Consider the following 21,053-nt stretch of genomic DNA (forward strand, 5'->3'; position numbering starts at 1 on the left):
GAAGAAAGTCGTGCACACCCATCAAAGCACAATAATGGCCAAAATATTCCATTCTCATTTTAAGCTCTTTAGCCAAGAGTTTATTCTTTAGGTGCACCCGTAGGCCTCTGGTGCAAACTTTGTCCAAAATTGCACTAGTTGTGTAAATTTCCACTGAACCCTAATTACAACTTTCCAAACATAATATTTGCTGTGAACAACGTCAATCAAGCATCTGTATGGAAAGTATTTCACAAGGTAACTTCGCAGAGGGATCAATGACCAAGGGTTTGGATTTAAGGTAAAGAATAGGAAGTTTAGAGGTAATGTCTTCTCACTCATGAGAGATGGGACTCTAAAAGTCAGAACCTGTGTGGTATAGAGGCAGAAACCCTCATATCATAACATTTAAGAAGTATTTAGATGAGTGTCAGTGGTGAAGGGAGATGCTGTTTGCGGATGTGGGGCCAATGAAGCAGGCTGCTTTGTCCTGATGCTATAAAGATTCTTGAGTGTTGCTGGAGCTGCACACGTTCATGCAAGTAAAGAGCATGCCATCACACTCCTGATTTGTGCCTTGTAGTTTCTGGACAGGCTCTGGAGCCTCAGAAAGTGACTTGCTCATTCTCTGTGATTTGATCTTGTAAGCCATTGTGTTTATATAACTAGGTCAGTTCTAATTCCAGGATGTTGATAGTGGAGGGTTCAGCAGAATCACTCAAGAATTGATCATTTCTTGATATTTGTATAGCACTAATCTTACTTGCCACTTGTCAGTCCAAATCTGAATATTGTCCAGGTCTTCATTTGCACATGGACTATTTCAGTATCCGAGGAGTTGCAATTGTTGCTGTATTATGTGTAATTATCAGTGAACACCCCCATTTCTGATCTTTATGATGAAGGATAAGTCATTAATGAAGCAGCTGAAGACACTAACCTGAGAAACACCTGCAGAAATAACATGGGGCTGAGATGACTGACCTCCAACAACCACAACTATCCTCCTATGCACCAAGTATGATTCCAATCAGAGAAGAGCCTGTCTTGAATCCAAGTGACTGGAGTTTTGTGAGGGGACCTTGATGCCACACTCAATCAAATGTAGCCTTGATGTCAAGGATAGTCATTCCCACCACTTCTCAAAAACTAAAACAATTAAGGCTAATGTTGAAAGAACTGCCAAACCCTAGATGGGAAATGGAAGGATTTGGAAAAGCAAAGGAAAAGACTTCTGGAAATTTGTACTATTATGATGAACAATTAAAACTAGACAATAAAATTACTGATCTTAAGGCTGAGCAGGACTCAATGTGGCAAGCTGAAAAGAAGAATATAAAGGGACATTGTAACTTAAATAGTTAGCAGAGGAATCAACTACCGGGGAGATGCCGAACGTCAAGTCAGATGTCAACAACATGTGTACAGATGGAAGGATTTGGAAAAGTAAAGATTAAATGTGCTGAGTACAGACAGCAAATCAGTGAACTACAATGCAGTTTAAGAGGCTAACCAGTGGAGACCAATTTACTGCAGTCCAATAACAAACTGCAAGAACATAGAACATTACTGCGCAGTACAGGCCCTTCGGCCCTCGATGTTGTGCCAACCTGTGAAACCAATCTGAAGCCCATCTAACCTACACTATTCCATTATCATCCATATATTTATCCACTGGCCATTTAAATGCCCTTAAACTTAGTGAGTCTACTACTATTGTCGGCAGGGCATTTCACGCCCTTACTACTCTCTCAGTAAAGAACCTACCTCTGACATCTGTCCTATATCTATCACCCCTCAGTTTTAAGCTATGCCCCCTCATGCTAGCCATCACCATCCAAGGAAAGAGGCTCTCACTGTCCACCCTATCTAATCCTCTGATCATCTTGTATATCTTTATTAAGTAGCCTCTTAACCTTCTTCTCTCCAACGAAAACAGCCTCAAGTCCCTCAGCCTTTCTTCATCGGGCCTGTGCTCCAAACCAGGAAACATCCTGGTAAATCTCCTCTGCACCCTTTCCAATGCTTCCACATCCTTCCTATAATGCGGCGCCCAGAACTGTACCCAAAACTTCAAGTACAGCCGCACCAGAGATTTGTACAGCTGCAACATGATCTCATTGCTCCAAAACTCAATCTCTCTACCAATAAAACCTGACACACCATACGCATTCTTAACAACCCTATCAACCTGGGTGGCAACTTTCAGGGATCTATGCACATGAACATTGAGATCTCTCTGCTCATCCACACTACCAAGAATCTTACCATTAGCCCAGTATGCTGTATTCCTGTTACTCCTTCCAAAGTGAATCACCTCACACTTTTCCGCATTAAACATTTGCCACCTCTCAGCCCAGCTCTGCAGCTTATCTATGTCCCTCTGTAACCTGCAACATTCTTCCACACTATCCACAACTCCACCGACTTTAGTGTCATCCGCAAATTTATTAATCCATCCTTCTATGCCATCATCCAGGTCATTTACAAAAATGACAAACAATAGTGGCCCAAAAACGAGTCCTTGCAGTACACCACCAGTGATGTGGAGTTTAAGAGGAAATATTGAAATATAAAAAGCCAAATAAAACAGGCAGGGCCGGAAGGTAAAAAAAAATGGCAGAAGATGGGCACATTGTGGTTGAAACAGGATTTTTTCGATGTAATCATCAGGGAGATATCAAGTGAAATTAAAGCAAAATGCAGAATGCAGCACCTTGCTTTGGCTCAGAAGAGGTACAGAATTGTAACACCTCAGTGATACTTGTAAATATTGTTTTCTATGAAAAAGAAACAAAATACAAATGATTGTCAAGATGTTAAGTTTATTAGTAAATGTTGCTTATAATAATGCTGAGGTGGATATAATGGACTGGATTTTCCGAGAAGTGCTAACCTCATGCACGTCATCTATCACTTCCTTTCGATGAAAGAAGGGATCTCCACACTTTCATGGGAGATTTTGCTCAGGATTCCCTCAGAAATGCAGAACCATATTTCCATTCAGACAGCTGTTTCATAGTGCAGAACAATCAGAGAAGGCAAAACTTTTCAAAGCAGATAGCCGGTGTCTTTTACAGTTTAAAGGTCCTGACAAACCACTTGAGCAGCTGCTGTCAAACTGTCTGTGATGTTAGAATGCTGGGCGATTACAATACCAAACGGGTAAAGGGGGTAGGTTATCAGGTATGTAGGGTGCCAGGTGTATTGGATGCTAGCTTCAGGCACCAACTGGAGAGCAGGAAGGCTGCTAGGAGTAGGATGCTAGATAGATGGTGGTAGAGTATCGAACATAGGGTGTCCGATGTGTAGGAGATAGGGTGCGAGTTAATTATGATGCTAGCTGGGTGGGGACTGGCTGTCATACAAGTAGTGTGCCATATAGGTTTAAGGGGACATGGTGCAGGGTTGCAAGATAGATGATGCGGTGTTCAGGGTCGGTTTGGCATGGACAGGAGACATTGGTTCTGACAGGGATGGTGGAGGGTGAATCTTGGGTCTGGGCAGCTTGGGACTGGAGGTGGGGCTGCTGGTTGTTGAATACGTCATTGAAGGGGGTGTGGACTGCAGCTGTTCTGGTAGGGAGTGGTCTGGGTATCATATCACCTCCTGCTGGGAAGATCGGGTCTGGTCCAATCTAACAGTGGAAATTGCTGTTTCCCATACTAGGCAGGATGTGGTTGAGGGTTTGTTGATGTGTCTCAATGTGTGCTTCTGCTTAAGGTCTGGGGACTATAGGGGACTGTCATTGGGGGTGGGTGTTGTGTGAAGTAAGCATGGGCTCTGTTTCGTAGTTACCCAGGAGTTAGTCTATTAAATACTGTATATAGTTTAACTCATCTTCTAAACAGGTAGCATGGTGGTTTGCACTACTGCCTCGCAGATTCAGGGACTCAGGTTCAACTCCACTGTCTGCCTGTGTGGAGTTTGCACATTCTCCCTGTTTCTGCGTGGGTTTCCTCCCACAATCCAAAGATGCACAGGCTAGGTGGATTATCTGTACTAATTTGCCCTGTGGTGTCCAGGAAACTGCAGGTTGGGTAGATTAGCCATGGGAAATGCAGGGTTACAGGGATGGGGGGAGGTGGATTTGGTGGGTCTGGATGGAAGGCTATTCGGAGGGGTGGTGATAATTTGATGGGCCAAATGGCCTCTATCTGTGCTGTAAGAGTTTCCACCAATCAGTCTAACTTTTCCTGAGTAACTATTTTATTTAATTTCTTGAGAAGCATCCAAAGTCTTGGATTTAAATGGAGACTTTTGCAGGATTCTAGGTATGGAGGAACTGTTCAGTGGAAAATTCAATTCCCAAGAAATTCCTTTGGAGTGAGTGGTGATGGGGATTCTGTATGATCCTCATGTACAACTCCCATCCACACTGAAATAATGACTGGCCTGCACAAAATTCAAAACATTATGTATCTAAAAAAAATGAGATGGTGACTTTTATACTTAGGAATTGTATATTTTTAAAAGAAAGAGGGTTTTTTTAATATTGTTATCTTGTTCATGAAGAGTTTGATGCTAATTGTTATGAGACTATATACCAAAGCGTCACATTTACCATGGTACTGTTGACAGGAGCGAAGGAACAATGCAGGAGTCAGCCTACTACAGGGAGAGCAATATGAAATACATGACATTTTAGGTCCAGAATTTTGAGGCCAAAAGTGTGATTGCTTTCAATTAATGGGAACTAGGAAAAACTCCGGTGCGTAGCTCTAATATTTCAGAACAATAGATTGTGGAAACTCAGTTGGTGCTGAGCATTATTTGTGGAAATTCCACTATTTGTAGTTTTATTTTTGCAAATTTCTCATGAATTATGTTGAAAAAGCCAAAGTAACCTTGTTATCTTGTTATGTTATTCAGAAAGAGCCAGAAACTATTATGTGAATATATATCCTGGGAGGCCATGCTTACTGTTTATACAGTTAGTGATGTGCTGAATAACAATGGATAGAATTTCCCTATCCCCTGAACAACATGGGGAATGATGAGTCAGTTTGGAAAATATGGTGAGATTGACATAATGAAATTGTTGACTGCGAGGAAAAAAGTTTAAATTTGTGACCAAGGTTTGAATGAAGAGATGAGAATTTCACTATAGAATGGCAAGAGGCCTATTTGCATGCATTAATGGATTATTATTATCAATTTTCATCTGACAAAATGCAATATGCTGTTATCCCAAAGAGCGGGGAGAAACGAGATGGTGACATTTCCAGACATGAAATCTGAGCAGGTACCTAACTGCTCCAGTTCATCACTTGCACCTCCAGGCTCCATCTCAACCCAAATTCCCCAACACCTCACGGCACACTCTATGGGTAGCAATTGCTTGCATTTCTGGTTTCTTGGAGCTGGCATCAGGCATACACCAGCTTCACCATATCATTCATGACTCACTTATCATAGTAATCCACTTCAATGCTGCACTTTTGACTGACAATTTACATTGCAATACAATGCTACTATGATGACCAAGTGTGGAGCTGGGTGAACACAGCAGGCCAAGCAGCATCTTAGGAGCACAAAAGCTGATGTTTCGGGCCTTGACCCTTCATCAGAAAAGGAGGATGGGGAGAGGGTTCTGAAATAAATATGGAGAGAGGGGGAAGCGGGCTGAAGATAGATAGAGGAGAAGATAGGTGAAGGGGAGACAGACAAGTTAAAGAGGTGGGGATGGAGCCAGTAAAGGTGAGGGTAGGTGGGGAGTTAGGGAGGGGATAGGTCAGTCCAGGGAGGACAGACAGGTCAAGGGGACGGGATGAGGTTAGTAGGTAGGAAATGGAGGTTGGCTTGAGGTGGGAGGAGGGGATATGCAAGAGGAAGGATGGGTTAGGGAGGCGGGGACGAGCTGGGCTGGTTTTGGATGCAGTAGGGGGAGGGGAGATTTTGAAGCTTGTGAAATCCGCATTGACACCATTGGGCTGCAGGGTTCCCAAGCGGAAAATGAGTTGCTGTTCCTGCAACCTTCGGGTGGCATCGCTGTGGCACTGCAGGAGACCCAGGATGGACATGTCATCTGAGGAATGGGAGGGGGAGTTGAAATGGTTGCAGTTGTTTATTGCGAACCAAGCGGAGGTGTTCTGCAAAGTGGTCCCCAAGCCTCCGTTTGGTTTCCCCCAATGTAAAGGAGGCCACAACGGGTACAGCGGATGCAATATACCACATTGGCAGATGTGCAGGTGAACATCTGCTTGATGTGGAAAGTCTTCTTGGGGCCTGGGGGTGAGGGAGGAGGTGTGAGGGCAAGTGTAGCACTTCCTGTGGTTGCACCTACAGTCACCTCTACAGACTCCATCCCTGCCCCTTTAACTGGTTTGTCTCCTCTCCTATCCTCTCCTCTATCCACCTTCGATCTGCCTCCCCCTCTCTCCCTATTTATTGCAGAACCCTCTCCCCATTTGAACTCTCCCTAGTGGATCCAGGCACAGTGCTGTGGTCATCTATATGGACACTGAACAAAGGGAGTCCACATGAATAGACAACAAACACACACAAATGGAAGCCCTGGATGAGCATTAAACACCAGCAGATGTGAGGCAGCCTCGCAGTAGAGTTTTGAGCCACATGTGCCATATTTTGAGCCTCACAATGTATTAAAGATGCAGGAGACTGACAGTCACTTGTTGCCCATGAAATGCCATAAGATGAGAGAGGGGCAGTGTCCAGAGATGGTGGTCAGAACGCCATGTTATGATGTCCAATGTATCTCCAATACAGTGCCTTCTTGCACTGGGGCCATTTTTTTCTTATATATCAGGTTTCCATGTAGATCATGGCTGAGTTTAAGTACAGTACAACAGAGAATGCTGCTGAATTCTTGCTTACCATGCTGCAAAAGCTGGAGATTGTAACAAAGTGAGAGCCACAGAACTGTGTAAGAAGATGAGAATGATCGTCAGCAGGAACAGAACTTCCAGCATCCTACAGTGTAGCAGCATCAGCCAAGGAATGCAATAATGACGACTTTGTGAACCCCATTCAGTGGATCAGAGTTGCATGAAGTCGTCTTTCAATGTCTGCAATTGTTTTCATGCTACTGAGGTCAGAATCCCTGGTATATTTCCAACTTTAAATGCACCTTAGCAATTTGATCTTTTTCTATTATTTAATAAAAGTTAAGGGTTACAAACAGACAGAAGTCTTTGCAATATCTGATGCTGTCTTATTGGACCCTGTCAAAGTGCCATGTCCCTAGTATGGGTGTTATTAGAGAAGGTCGTTTTTGTTTGACAGAGTTAGAATCTTATTAACTGCTAAAGATGGCTGGTCTCTCCACTTCCATTTTTGTAGTTGCAGCTACTCAGCTGATGATTAAAAATGAACAAAATGAAAGATGGATTATGTTCAGGACCTCATAGAGTAGTAAGTTTTCCATTAGAAGTGATTTAACAAAAGATAAGCATTTAGCTTTTACTCATAGAACACTGGACTTATCCATATAATTAGGAAACACTTCATTTAAGCAAGAAATTAGGACAGCTAGTAGTATGGTATAATTTATTGCCAAGAGAACTGACTGCAAAAATACAGAGGTTATGGTAAACTTACACAAGCATTGTTGAGACCACATCTGGAGTTGGCTACCTAGGTTTTCCCAAGGGATTGAGAATGACTTTCTTCCACTCTGGAGATTTGAATTCTGAGGTTACTAAATAAACCAATACTGGATCTGCACACCCTGAAGTAGGTAGAGCAGTGATTCTGGCCGAGGAAGTGGAAGGGATGCTCAGAATTTTCCATACTCCTTTCACTATTTGTGTTTAGCTTCCATCTGCAATTGATAGAGACATTCAAAATCCTTTGCAGATGCTTCTTCTCCAAATTCGGCACTCTTGAGCTACAGATTTGCTTGAGATGGTGAGGATATTGTATTTTTTTAGGAAGGGTTTGAGGATGTATTTGAAGCATTTTTGCCATCTTTTTGTTAACCACTTGCCATGATGAAGCTTAGAGTAGAGTATGTGTTTTTGGGAGTCTTGTGTTAGGTGATGTGGCCCGCCGAATGCAACTGATTAAGTGCAATTTAGTGCCTCGATGATGAGAATGTTATTCTGTGAGAGAACTATCCCACTAGTTCATTTGCAAAGTATTGCAAAGGCAAAGGCATTCTCGCGGGTTTTGGTGTCTGTTTTATATTGTCCATGCTCAACATATATAGGAAGGCCAATAACGATGCTGCCTTATGGACCATGAGCCTAGTGTAAATATTGAGCCCTTGTCATTCTAAAACTCTATTCCTCAGAAAGCCAAAGATTGTCTCTGGTGTGCCAGCATAATGTTGAAATTCATTGTCAATATTTATGAACTATATTGGTCTCCTTGTTAAGAAGAATATAAATGCATTCAAGAATTTACTGGACTAATACGTGGAATGGGTGTGTTGTCTTTTGAGGAAAAGTTAGGCAGGCTAGCAATGTATCTACAGGACTTTAGAAGACTGAAAGATGACTTGATTGAAACTTAAGATCCTGAGGGGTCTTGACAGGCTGAAGGTGGAAAAGATGTTTCCTCTTATGGAAGAATCTAGTTTAAAAATAACAGGTCACCCATTTTGGGCAAAGATGTAGAGTTTTTTTCATCCAGAAGGTCATGAGCCTTAAAGGTTTCTTGCTCAAAAGCCAGTGGAAGCAGAATTTTTAGATATTCTTAGGGCAAAAGTAAGCAATGGGGTGAAAGATTATCGGGAGTAGGCAGAAATATGGAATAATCAGATCAGTAACTACACCCGTTACTGAATGGCTGGTAGCCTCAAAGGGCTGAGTGGACACTCCTGCTCCTAAGTCGTATATTCAGATGTGTACATAGAGAGGAGCAGGATAACAAGCTGTGCTTGTGCGGTGATAGTATTACTGACAGGTCTCCAGTTCCAGCAAAACAAAAATGACTGATAAGATCCCAACTCTGGGTGAAGGCAATGCCTCACTGCAGCCACCCTAGGCTGCTGTTCTTTTTACTCAAAGTTAGGTCAATGTTTATGACATAGAGGGGTGCATATCACAAGCCATCTGTTAGATCTAGTTTACTTGAAAACACAAACAGGACAGAATTCCTGAGAATGCGTATGCATCATAGCTTTTTCCCGGAAATCTGACATTTTAGTGAAGTATTCTTTGCATCTTGCTACACACAATCTCAGCATTGAATCAATGTCACTCTTTTCTGTTAAAAAAGTGGAAGGGGGTTGCTTATAAGAACTTGCAGTGTTACATGGGTGACATTTATTATGGAGCTGTCAGCAGCACTAGAAAACCACATAGCTCCAAGGCAATGTTACACAGTTCATTTGTGTAATCACAACTGAATGTGTCGTCACTTTCAGTCCCAGAAGCAAAGTTGTCCAGCAGATGATCTTAAACACAGGCCTTCATGGAGTAACTGCTGTAGCCTTATTGCCCCCTCCCAACACAAAGCTCCTGTATTGTGAAAAATCCTGTTCCAACAGCTACATATTGCATTCCCATTTAAACCAAGTCTGGCTCTGACCTGACCAGTCATGCTCAAAATTTGCTGGTGGTAACCAATATTGCAACCGAAAAACTGTTGCTCAATGAGTAATTTCAAAGATTAATCAAAAGTGGATGTTAAAGCTTGAATATTAGGACATTCTTACATTGTTATATGATGTTGTTTTATGATTGGCTCATCAGGATTACAGTTGTGCAACTTTCTTCCAACTCCATGCTGTGTTTAGTCATATGTATCCCCTATAAACATATTTAACCAAATCTCAGCTTGCATCAATTGAGTTGTTTCCCTCCTTAAGCGACAGTTTCATATATGGACATGCTAATTGGCCACAGTGAATATTTACCTGGAAGGAAATAACAAAAGAACTGACATTAATTACAGTTTAGCCTTTCCTGACCCCCTCCTCACTCATTCTAATCAGCTTTCTTTCTTCCTGTCACTCAAGACAAATGCCTGAAGTATTGGCATAAATTGTTTAAAGCAGTTTTAAGAAGAGGAGGAGAAAATGAAGTCAAATTTTTTACAAAAGCCAACCTCAATTTATGTCAAAGAGGGTTAAAAGACCTTGGGATTAAAGCAATAAACTTGCTCCTGTCAGAGATAAAATCCACTAACAATTTAGTGCCAAACTCATGTTGTTCAATATCATTTCATATTATATTATGTCACAAGTAGGTGATGGTTGCACATCAGACTGACAGGGCTGATTTACTCTGAAGAATTCATCGACATTTTGAGGAATTGAAGCTGACTACATTTTGCTCTGATCCAGAATGGGAAACATATCTGAACTTAGGTGCTATTAAGAGCTAAGTAGCATTTCATGGTCAGGAATCACTGCAAACTCATTCTCATGTACAGCTAGCATTAGAAACAGTGAATGTTAGATGTCGGTCCAATTCACATTTCTCATTTTCCATTTTCAGGAGACTACCAGGCCCCAGTGTAATGCAGACTGATGACATACACCAACAGACGTAAATGAAACAAAGAGAAGCACATGACAACTGAATGGATTGGTATTTTCAGCCATTTTAGCATTTCTGTGGTCTATCAGCAGGGCCCAAAAATTCATTCACCTCATGCTTCAGTTGCACTGAGAAAGTCTTATATTCAAGCAATGTCGTTAATAGCCAGATAAAACAAAATTGATCTTGTGTACTGTTGAATGCTCTTAGTTTTATTACATGTACACTCACAATTTCTAATAGTGTAACTAAAATACATAGAGACAGGTCCCTTCTGGTTTGAAGCCCAGAGGAAAACGTGGTACTGAAGCATAAATAAAGCCTGCTACAAGCAAGGAGTAACTGGCAGCAGAGGAAGCCAGAGCCTGCAAACTGTCATTTTGCTCTGGAGGGCTTATAAGCTTTATCAAATCTAGGCTTGCTAATTCACTTCTAGAGGTGTACTGGCAACACAGGCTCTTCTCTTTCTTCCATTATATACAGAACGATGGACAAGTCCTGAGGATAGATTCATTCACAACATTTGTTCTGCACAAGCATATGTGTGTCTGTTTCACACAAACTGCTTGGCTAATGGATGACATGCACCCTGTAAAACTGAGCAAGTTTACTAAATTGCAACCAATGAAATTCCATTAGCCATAAAATATCCTCTCCAGTTCTTTGAATCCAGATGAAGTAGCGCTGGAGAATGTCAGGATGATTTATTATACTCTTAATCTTGCACTTCCTTGTACATATATAAAACAAAATGGCTTCAAATTTGCTCACTGCTTAAGGTGGGTAAAATTAGCATAACATTAGATTTTGTTGGTAAATTCTGAGCAGGACCAGTTTCTGTTTTCATCCTGTCACAGCAGCCTGGTGGTGCCTGATGAATAATGACACTTTCCATAGGTGTATGTGTAGATGTTGTAGGGGATTAAGTTCTTATATTCAAAACAGGAATTATCACATCAGAGTCTCCAAATCCTATCTTGGACTCCTGTAACACCAGGAGTAACTTGGAATGTAATAAAGGCACAACTTTGTCAGCTGAATATGGGATTCTCAACTAGTGTGTTACTGTATTCAAACTTCATGGAGGAAGAAAATAGCATGAAGCAACATCTGGGGACACAATGCCCTACAGCCTAATGCAGCCTCCCCACTTCTCAAAATGTCACAAGGAAATTTCTATTTTCTTGCCTCAAAGATATACTTTCAAAGTTTGCGCAGCGATTTGTATGAATTTAAACATATGCAAGTCACTACAGGATGCTGTGAACCACAGTGATAGCAAAATTATTTCCAATAGTTTTACTGAAAGTCTAAGCTTTGTTCAAATATTTATGATGGACTCTTCCTGTCTGTGACTGGTAATAATGTTTGGCAGTAAATGTGTGAGTATTATGCAGAATTTCTACCCAGTTCTTTCAATTGCCATCTTGTGCATATGACTTTGCAAATAACATGAATTAAGGTATCAAGCAACACTTATTGTCATTATTGCTTTAAGCAAGTTAACGATCTAGTATTGTTTCTGTCCTTTGCATTTTAGACCATGTTAATATTGGCAGTAGAATATTGCACCAAAAGGCGCCAAATGGTTAAACGATCCAAATGTCTAGACTATGGATTAGTAAAGCAAACACATCCTAAATGGATCATGGCACTGAGAACATGGATTTTATATTTGGGATCAACTATCATTCACCAAATTATATTGCCTGTCAAATATTTGAGAAAAAGCAAATGGTTGGGTGTTACAGGCAATCTTTTGCACACTGATGGTAAATGGAATGAATGCACCAATTTCCTTGGTATCTGGGAATTTGAACAAAACGCTGATGCACTTCAGCTGATTGATGTCTCCGTCTCCAAATCGCTTTGTTAACTAATCATCATACAGCTGCAGTCTTAAAGTCTGAAGTAAAGTGGTCCGTACATTCCTATATTGTGTGTGAAGTTGTCTCAAGCAGCTGGCCACCTTAAAGAGACTAATCAGGATCTCAGGGACTGAGGAATTGTCACCGGACCCAAAACTATAGCACAGATTTCTCTCCACAGATGTTGCCAGGACTGCTGAGCTTTTCCAGTGATTTCTGTTTTTGTTCCTGATTTCCAGCATCCATTATTCTTTCAGTTTTTAATCAGGCTCCCATCTTGAGTATGTGAGAATCCCACTGAATATAGAAAAGTTAGCTGGATATCAGGAAGCAATATACAGTGTAAAGTTTTTAAATGGATGTGAGAACAATTTAGTGATTAAAAAGCTTTTCAGTTGCAAAAAAAAGTTAAATCTGTTAGAAACTATAGATATTGCCAAATACCAAATCCAAAGCAACTGAGATAAATAGGTAAGCACACTGAATTAAAAATTGATGTCTGTGAAAGTGACTGCAGATAGACACGGCACTCTAGAGTGACTCAACTAAGAGAATGAGTTGGCTGTGGATTGGTGATATGAGCTACTAGTGAAAAGGCAGCCTATTTCTATGGGAAGGCATTTTCCAGAGTGATGCAGTTGAGATTTGCTTAAATTTATGATGAGACAATCACAATGCTAATTACCATTTAAGGTTGGTATGAACATCATTAGATTTTGTAAAATGGAATAAGTCACATCAGTACTCTAGATAATAATGGACATTTGAGTAAAGTCATTGTAGTTTATGTGAATGGAGATTTTCAGTTTCTCAACTATTTCCCCCAGTTGCATATTTGGTAGGAAAGTTTCACTAATTTGCAGCCACATTACAGTTTTTGAGCGTCTTGTGTATTTTTCAAAAATGAGTTGGGCCCAGCTCTATTTTTTTTAAAAAACAGGCTAAATAATTCAACAGTCTTCCCTCGAGAAACACTTGGTTCTGGGAACTCTAACTAATGTCTTTTCTGGCTGTTAGGATCACTTTTGCTAATGCGAGAAATGTTTTCCAATGGTCAGGCTCATACCAGGTCACAGATACATGTGTGTGATCAACTATGTATCAAAAGGAAGAAAATACAGCCTTGTATGGATAGCTGCAGCTTTAATACACAACAACATATCCAGGACAAAGCCACCCATTAGATTGGCACCTCACCACTGCCATGGCTGAGTTCTTACCAAATACGTGATACACCGTAGGAAATTGTTCAAAGCTTCTTCAAAAGTAGCCTAAAAGGTACCACTTCTCCCACCAAGACAGACAAAAACAACATGTATACGTGGACATCACCCACCTCTGAGCTCCCCAACAAGCCACACATCACTCTGGCTTGGATCTGTATTGGCGTTCCTACACAGATCATTATCATGGAACATCTTCCTGTACAGCAATTGGAATACACTTATCACATGTCCTGCTGTAGCTCAGGAAGGCAACTCACCAACACCTTCTCAAGAGTTTTTAAGAGATGGGCAATAAGTGCTGATGATACCAGTCATGTCTACATCCTATGAACAATAGAGCAAAAATATGTGTATTACAGGATCAAGTGTAGGGTCTCCTTTGGAGTTGATTTCATATATGGTTTAAACCTGGCTAAGGATGGTTTACCATTTTTGATGGTTGGCAGCCTTATCACAAAATTGAGCTGACATCACTCATCTCAGTCTCAATGGCCAGCTTGCCAACTGGGAGAACAGAAAATCTATCAGAACTGCAATGTTTTAATGACAGCCTGCATCAATTAAAGAGGAGGTAGGCTTTTAAGTTGCTGGCTACCATGACTCATTATTATTATTTGGCAGTAAGATGACCATAACGAGGCAACCCAATTGTTTGGATGGTGTGATAACTGAGCCAATTGAGGAAGTGAACAGCGGAAAGGAAGTCTTTCCCCTGTGATAGTTGCTGGGTTCTTGGAGATATTTTTCATGTTCATGCTTCAGCGAGTTAACAAACGTAACTTTGTAATTAATATTCACTTTGTAATTATATCAGGATCTGAGAGACAAGCTCAATGAATTGAATAACTAAACTATTGTTTCTTCCTTTATCGTGCATGCTAAGCTAGACTGCCTCACACTTCTTCAATAGGGCAGACGCTAATCCACTCTTGGTCTGCTTGCAGGAGAATCAACATACAACAGAGAGTGAGGATGTCCTTTCATGGGACTCACACCAAAGGAGGAGACCACCATTGATATAATTGGCAGATTAGAGGACATGCTGTATTGGAGATCGTCTCAGAAAGCCACGCACTGTCAGAGTCTTTGGCCATCTTCCCTTCCTTCTCTTTTTATAATTAACTTGCTCAGTCACACACTCAGCATGACAACCTGATTGTGCAATGTACTGCCAATCATGTATTGCTGTTTACTGTTGCCATTATATGCTTATCCTTGTCCCACTTCACTTTTCCAATGTCCCGGGTTTTTCTACGGAACAGGTAGGGGAGGTCAACACTTGTGAAATCTCATTTTGGTCTAAATCTTTCAAACATCAGTGCAGAAATTGGCATGCTGTGTATTATAATTACTGAGTTTGAATCATTGGGCAGATGCGGAGATGCATCTTGCCTTGTGCAGAGAATTTAATCCCCTGAAAATGACTTGTGAAGAGCTAAGTAATGTCATTCCGTTTTCATCTGAATTTCCTGCAACTAGTACCGAGAACAGTGGGGAACATCCTTGGGTCTGGCAGGAAACAAATTGAGCCAATTAAAAAGAGAATTGGAAACCTCTTTAACATTGGAATTGTTCTTTTCCAACAATGCATGGGTTCTACAATGTATGGACCAGAAAGAGGTAAGCTGTTTGGTGCCAGCTCCTAGTTTGATGAATTTAAATAAGTACCAGCCTCAAAATTGCTAGGGTCGTTTGCTACTGGAATGAATGTCCCTCCGGTACACTACGCCAGTTGGCTGACCAAAGCCTAAAGGTAGTTAATTAAGGGTTGCAATACTCTACAGCACATTTTGTATGAACCATGAACATACAAGTAGTTTCTCCTGGCAGCTTGTTCTGTTGGCATGGCTTGCTAGAATTGTAGCACTACGGCATATTTCAGTTTCAGTAAAAGGTCAGCCCTGCAGGAAAATGGAATGTGAGCACAGGTGTGAAAGATCTGAAAGGTTGACTGGGTATTCGGAGTGCTGCCTCAGTGAAGCTGAGTAAAGTCTATATGGCATGAATCCCACAGCTATATGCTTCTAGGTTCTGAAAACATTCTACTCATTTGCTCTGCCAATTTATGGAATTCTTGAGGGGTCTACTTTGCAGTGGTAAAGTTACAGTGATCAGGTTCTGCTGGCACCCAAAGGTCTAACCTATTATGTAAAGCATATCAAATGACAATATACCTGTATGTAGGTCAAGGGCTTAATCATCTTCCCTCACATCTACATTACAAAAGTGACTACACTTAACAGCGCTTCATTAGCTGTAAAGTGCATTGCAGCATCCTGAGGTCATAAAATGAACTATATAAATGTAACTTCTTTCTTTTCTTGGAGAAAAGGAGAGATGTGTGTTTTCTCACAAATTAATTAACTATTTGCAGAAAAGTATGATTTTATCTGCAGCAGCTAAAAAAGACAGAATCCAAGCTCAAATCACCTGCAACGTCAAAAGTGAGCTTCATGTGGCATAAATGTAAAGACAAGTTTCTCAGTCCAGCTTAGAGTCTCTGATGTTTGTCATTAGTGGTTCAATGGCATTTAAAAACACTGGTTTAAAGTTGCCGCCCAAAATATAATTTATAGTGGGAGGGTAGTCTTAAGCATTCAAAAGAGGTGCAATGCATTGTCATTGAATCTTGTATAGTATTGAATATTATTCTCTCATCAAAGAAAACACTTACTAAGAGGGCAAGTTCACAAGCAAGACAAAGAATTTTATGCTACACAGGGGCTAAATGGTATAGCTCTGAAATCTGAAAGTGATAGTAATCTTGCTGACCCCAATAGCTCTGAGTTTACTGTCTTTTTTGAGTGCTTTACAGTGTAGTTGACAATCTTCAATTATTCATATTTTGATTTTCAAAGACTGAGGTTCTGCAGTCCTCTCTGCTCGAGAATTTCAAAAGTTCACAACCCTCTGAGTAAAAACATACTCTTCACCTCCAATTTAAGAGGCATTTTTAAATTGTGCCCCCTGGTTCTAGTCATATTTTGTTCCCAGTTGCCTCAATCAAATGTAATTTTGGTCAATTATCCTGTTTGCATCTTACTTAGTGCATTAGAAGACAATTGTTTTGTATACTGAGCTTTCTTTCTCGGCTGAATTTAGCTTTATTCAGATGTTAGGTCTTAAAGATATCTTCCAATTCTCTACCTTCATGATGGAGAAGTAGGGTGTTTTTTTCCTTTGTTTTTTGTGATGGAAAAATGTGCCAGCACAACTCTGAAACATTGCAGTGACTTCTGCCAATTGCAGATGTAAATGGTGACTCAGAATGCATGTAGATAGGCAGCTGCCAGTTTGGATGTAGTCAATTGTGATCATTAAGAGTATTGGTCCCAGGATGCTTTCCTTTCAAAGTAAAACTTTTCTATAATTACTCCAATTTATTTATGTTTTGTTTGATAGTTATTTTGTGAAGGTGTGTGTTGTATGACTCAATGTATGTAAGTCTTCCACTTAAAATACTGTGCTGCCTGTAGAAAGTAGACAAACATCTTCCTAAAGTTGCAAATCTGAGAGCAATGTTTCATATTTTCACCATCTTCACAGCCATTGTGATATTCTTGGGGAAACACTGTAAGACTCAGTAAAGAAGAATTCAGAGTCAGAACTCTATGCTCCTTATTCTCCTCCTTTACTCTTGGTGCTGTATGGTAGCCTCAAGTAGACAAAATTCACCCTGTTGGCCAAAAACTAATGGAGAATTCAAAGGATACAGGTGTACTTTGGAAAGATTAGTGAGAACAGAAATATCAGAGTGTACATCATGGGAGTGGGAGTTGTGTTGCTTTCTTTGCAATTACAGAACGTTTTCTCACTACTTCTGTTTCAGTCACACTCATCTTTGTACATCCTAAGCAAATGTCTTCATGAACTTCTCTGCAGAGCTAATGTTCAACACATATGCAAACATGATCAAAAACAGAAGAGTCAAATTAAAGTAAATGCAGTGCAGAACATCAAATCCAGAGCTAAAGCAGTAATGCGAAGCAATAAAGTACTTCTGAATGTGGTGGTCATATTGGAAGAAAAACAAACCCTATAACAACCGGTCACTTGTGACAATCACAGAAGCGTCAATGATCGCTGAAAAGTTCAGTTCACAAATTGTCACGTGAAATGCGTCATGCTTTAAAGTGCCGAAAAAATCATTCCTAAGTATTGAGTCTGATATGAAGAACTCTAATTTTGGTGAGCACAGGAGCAGCAATAGGCCATTCAGCTTGTCAAGCTTGCCCTAACATTGGTCATTAGTCATGGTTAACTGAACTCTTCAATAGCTATTACCCACCTTACGCTAATCTCCGTAACACTGTACATCACTGGTAATCAGAAATCTATTAATCTATATCTTAAACATTCAAAGACTGAAGTTCTACAGTCCTCTCTACTAGAGAATTTCAAAAGTTCACAACTCTGAGTAAAAAAAAATTCTCTTCATCTCCGACTTAAGAGGCATTTTTAAATTGCATCCCCTAGTTCTAGATTCCCCAACCAGGGGAAACATCTTACCTGCCTCTACCCTGTCTGTCCCTGGAAGTATTTTGTAAGGTCCAATGAGATCACTTCTCATTCTTTTAAACTCTAGAGAATACAAGCCTTGTTTGTCCAATCTTTCATCATAGGACAGTCCTGCCATCCTAGGATCAAGTCCGATGAACTTATGTTCGTTTTGTTCAACTAGCTCCCTTTGTATATCTCCACTTTCCAACCTCTTACCATTTAAGAAATACTCTGCACATTTTCTTTCTTCTACCAAAGTCAATGACTTTTCATTTTCTACATTATATACCTGCTGCCATGCTGTTGCCCAATAAATCTTTTCTCCATTGTTAATGATTGAGTACATTGTTAAATTAATAGTAAATATCATACTGTTAAGAGTGAAGTCGAATGTGCACATTATGCTTATTGTTTAAGATTTCTGGAAACAACTATTGGATCATACTATATCAGTCATTTACTAACAAGAGAAGTGAAGATTTGTATTGAAAATTGCATTGCATTTTTCATTTTACCCATGTACATTAATATTTTCCACTTGCTTCTCTCTTTCTTTCACTTGTGCAGAAAATCAAAACAGCTAACTCCTCAAATGTTACCAATATTAGTACATTGCAGATCTTCATTGTGAATCAGATGAAACATCTTAGTGGCAACTACCAATGTTTCTATTTGCAGTATTCTCATAGCTGTGACACAGCAATTCGCAGAATGAGGACCTGCTGTGAATACTACACTCACAGGTGGCCTTTCCCGTCACCCCACGTTTGAATGCAAAATTCACCAAAGCATCAACTGAACCCATGTTTTTGGTCCAAAATCATACTTGTGCTATTTACTTTTCTTAGCTAATATTGTGACATTATTCTCTTCTACCTCCTATGACCGCCAAATGTAATCAAGAGTCAGGTGCTGTCATCCCTCTTCCTTCTACCAGGCTGCCCTTCTGAGGAGGTGAACAGCCAGTAAACATAAACAATGGGCTCTGTCTTGAAATATGTAGATCAGGCTCCAACAAAATTATTGGAGCATAGCTGTTACATGGATTATGAACCTGAGCAGGAAGCAGTTAACTTATTGGGGAAAAAAGACGCAAAACAAAAGAGCAACCAAGAAAGTAAGTTCATTTACTTGTGGCATCATAAGGATTGGCAGTGCTCCTCTGGGTTTCTGAGGAGATTTTATGACTCCAACATGTGTAAATTACCTTTCACTATACTGGGCCTGGAGGTACTCCTGAAAGTCCCTCTTCACAATTTAGCAGTGACAGAGACCGATCCTTTGATCCCTGATCATGGTCTATAGATAGGTGATCAGAGACAATGGGAACTGCAGATGCTGAAGAATCCAAGATAACAAAGTGTGGAGCTGGATGAACACAGCAGGTCGAGCAACATCTCAGGAGCACCACTCTGCTCTCAGCGACAGCCGGCTGCTACTTTCTGTTGGTTTCCACTAGGAACTAGGATCCACTAGGATCTCACAAATCAGACACAGGAGTTATACTTTCTAGGGAGTCAGGCAAGGCCCTCAGGTTTGGATTGCTACTGTCCACTGGTTTCCATTGTGTGAGTTAAAATGGGAGCTTTATTCACCATTAGTGATTTTTAAATTTTCCAGCAGTGAAAACTATCTTTTCAGTCACTTCTTAAGTTTTTTTTCTAACTTTTTGCTTGGAGGGCAATGATTATTTAATTTATTGCTTTCTCAACATAGTACCATGCATTCAAATTACCAAAGGCCAAAATACCAGATGATTGGGTGTAATAGAAACAAAGACTGCTCACAGCAGTTTCTCAGCTAGTGGATGGATTTGGATAGCACAGTCCTTTCACCCTCAGCAACTGGGATCAATTTTAGTCAGAATCAGGGAAGACATATTTCCTAAGCTTTGATAATTTTAAAAATCTTAAAGGAAAGTGGCTTTGGCAGTTTCAATTTATTTTCCAGTACACTGAAAAAGCCAAAGTCTGTCAATGAGTACTATTTATTGAGATCAATATGACCTTTTTTCCTTTCAGATCACATTGTCAACTATTTTAGTTTTTGATTGAGTACATTCGGGCAGGTAACTACTAACACATTACCATTTGTAAACGTAGTTTATTTTAATTGAGGTTCATGTTTCAAAGAAAAGAGGTGTGTTTATGCAGAGAGAGCAAGAACTGCAGATGCTGGAGTCAGAGACAACACTGTAGAGCTGGAGGAACACAGCAGGTCTGCCGTGTTCCACCAGCTCCACACTGTGTTGTCAGATATGTGTATGCCACTTTTTTCATGTATTCACATGCAAGCAATTCTGCCAATCCTCCTCATTACTTTCCTGGCGAGTAACTGAACTATTTCAGAGCAGGCAAAACTCATGTTTGCTGTTATCTAATCTTTGTTGAGACATTGGTGCATGCTACACAGTTGACTTTATCATCCCTTGATTGAGGGTCAAAAATCTAACCTGCATTCCTGCTACTACCCACTGTCTGACTGAATATACAGTGTGAGCTTTGATTGAGAATGGGGTCACGATCTGTGCTGCTAAATAACTCATTGAACTTACATAAGGCATAGACTTTTGAATGATTTAATAAAGGGTAATAAGTATTGGGGAACCATTGTGGGAGCATGAGAAAAAAACAGATGTAAACTAAGTACTAAGTTGTTATCCTTAGTTCAGTTAGAGCACTTTCTTCTCCGTGTCATCCAAACCCAGGAACACTTCCATCTAGAAAGACAAAGGTAGCAGATACATGGGAACACCACTGCCTGCAAGATGCCTTCTAAACCCATTATCATCGTGACTTGGAAATAGATTGCTGTTCCTTCACTGTTGCTAGTCCAAAATCTTGGAATGACCTCCCTAAAGGCATTGTGGGTCAACCTACAGCATATGGACTGCAGCGGTTGAAGAAGATAGCTCATCACCACCCTGTCCATGGCAACCAGGCACTAAACGCCTGTCCATCCAGTGACACCCATGCCCCATGAGTGAATAAAAACATTTCTGAAGGGACCAAAACCTCTGCTTATTCATGCCT

This window comes from Stegostoma tigrinum, chromosome 16 (genome assembly GCF_030684315.1).
Source record: "Stegostoma tigrinum isolate sSteTig4 chromosome 16, sSteTig4.hap1, whole genome shotgun sequence".
NCBI lineage: Eukaryota > Metazoa > Chordata > Chondrichthyes > Orectolobiformes > Stegostomatidae > Stegostoma > Stegostoma tigrinum.